Here is a 2,364-nt window from a genome sequence, read left to right as displayed (position 1 = left end):
CCCCTCCCCCCGCCTCATTTTCCCCATAGGATGGATCCGTGGAAACCCGAGAGCAAAGTTCTCATTTCCGACTCCATTGTGCCAGACTTTTCGCGGCGTTTCCTGCCTTTTGTGAACCCCCCCGGCACAACCCCGGCATTGCCGGCGCACAGAGCTCTTCTGTTCCCCTTCTTTATGTGGCTGCAGCTGGCGTCCCCGTCGCCACGTAGGTGCCCGAGCGTGGGGGACAGCGACAGGGGTTAATGCCCCCATGGCGTTTGCCAAGCAGGATTGGGGAGAGGGGCCCAGGGGATTTGCCGGCACCCTGATGTCCCGGCTACTTCCCGCCCTGAGCGGATCCAGGTGGCCGGTGCTGCCACCCTACGGGTCTCCATCCCGCTGTCCTGCTTCGGAAAGGGCACCCCATGGGTGCTGGTTGGGGTTTGCTGGAAGGAGGGTGCTGCACTGCCTGATGTGCCCGGAGAGGATTGTCCAGCGCGGATGAGCGCGGCTCCCGCTGGATGCAGGACTGTTGCCCGTGCGTGGCGGGATGGGGCCGGCTTCGAAACGCTCACCCCACTCGTGCAAAGGCCTGGGCACCCTTCGGGGTGAAGGCGCTCCCGCTGCCCCCCACCGCAGCCGGGTCCTGCACCCGCAGCAAGTCCCACATCCCACCCGCCTGCTGCCTCCACGCTGCCCGCGGGGCTGCCCACAGCCCACTGCCCAAACCCTTCCTCACGCTTTTCGTCTTCCTAAGCTTCATGCGGAGAGCCGGCGGCTCCGGCAGGTTCTGATCCACACGACGCATCGCGCACGGGTCAGGGATTAGATGGGTTCATCCTTCATCCAGGAGCCCGGCTCCTTCCCGCACACGGCAGCGGGAGCGGGGTCCCCCCGGCACCCACCTCCCATGGGCCACCCTTCGCTAACGAGCACCGGGTGCGGTGACGAAGTTGCCCCCAGCCCTGACCCTAAACCACGATGGGGCCATGGAGCAAAGGGGCTATGGGGAGAGCGGAGCTGGAGCCACTGGGGGATTCAAACGTCCCCATGGGCTCGGAGCAGCAAGGGGCAGGTGAGGGGGGAGCGGAGGGACCTCGGGCACCCACCCGTCCACCTCCCAGGGGGAAACAGGGCCCTGGCTGGGCCCCCCCCCGGCAGCGTGGCTGATCTGCCGCCAGCCATTTGTCTTGCTGAGGAAGGTGCCGGCAGTGAGTTATCGGAGCTCTCCTCTCGAGTGGAGATAAATGTCATAACAGACACCAGCCAGCACGGCTTATGGATGGGGATTTAATAGACACCTCTCCCCCCGCCCGCTTCCCCGCGCCGGCAGCTGCTCCGCGCCCGAGGACCGCAGCCCGCGGTGGGGGGCGGGGGGCACCAGCTCCTCTGCCGGCACCAGTTTGGAGCCCCAGTGTCCCCCTGGCCGGTCCCTCCAGCTGGGAGGTGACTTCACGGGGTCCCCGTGCCCCTTGGGCCCAGCCTGGAGCCCTGACATCCCGCCGCGCCCATCCCTCCATCCGGGTGGGAGAGCCGGCTCTGCTTGGCACGGAGGGATGTCCCCATGTCCCCATCCTTGCCCGGCTCGGGGTCCCTTCTGCACCCCCAGCTCCACATCCAGCCTGTCTTCACGGCGTCACCCCAAGAGCGCTGACGGCTCTGTCCCGAGCTGCCCCCACGAGGCACCACCCCCCATCGCCAGGTCCTCACTGTGCCCCATGTCCCCCACCCCACGGGGGACAGGCCGGGACCCCGGGGCAGCAGTGGTTGGGGTGACTCCATCCCTCAGTCCCGCTCACTCAGCCCCAGCCCTGTTGGGTTTTGCACCGGCATCTGCCAGGGTGAGCAGGGACCTGAGTGTCTTTTTGAGCCGGAACACTGGGTTTCTGGTGAAATCCTGCAGCAGTGTTGCCGTGACGACCCTCCTGCAGTTTCCATCCAGAGATGTTTTCCTTTGTTGTGACAGGGACGCTGGGAGGCGGCCGACGACGATTGGGGTGCGCGGCGGAGATGGCGAGGGGCTCCTGCCACAAAGGGCTGGGACCCGCCGCTGCCGCCGGAGAGACCCGGCGGGACTCCGGCTCCGGCATGGGATTGGGGGGGTCCCTACGGCTCCAGCACAGCCCTGGCTTGGCCCCAGCCACCCAGGGGACAGCGGAGGGGGCCAGGAGCCATGTGACATGAGTTTGAAAGGTCTCAGCCAGGTCTCGCTCCCATCAAGAGCCACAGCAGAGAGGTGACGTGGCCAACACTCAACGTGGGGACAGGCGTGGGGACATCGCAGGGTTGATGGGGACCCAAAGGGGATGGAGGGGTTGGCCCTGCAAGAGCAAGCGGCGAAGCACCCTCGTCACCCCGATGCCAGAGCCAGTCTGGGGGGACGGT

Source organism: Aptenodytes forsteri, unplaced genomic scaffold (assembly GCF_000699145.1).
Source record: "Aptenodytes forsteri isolate BGI_AS27 unplaced genomic scaffold, ASM69914v1 Scaffold147, whole genome shotgun sequence".
Classification (NCBI taxonomy): domain Eukaryota; kingdom Metazoa; phylum Chordata; class Aves; order Sphenisciformes; family Spheniscidae; genus Aptenodytes; species Aptenodytes forsteri.
This window is presented reverse-complemented; position numbering follows the sequence as displayed.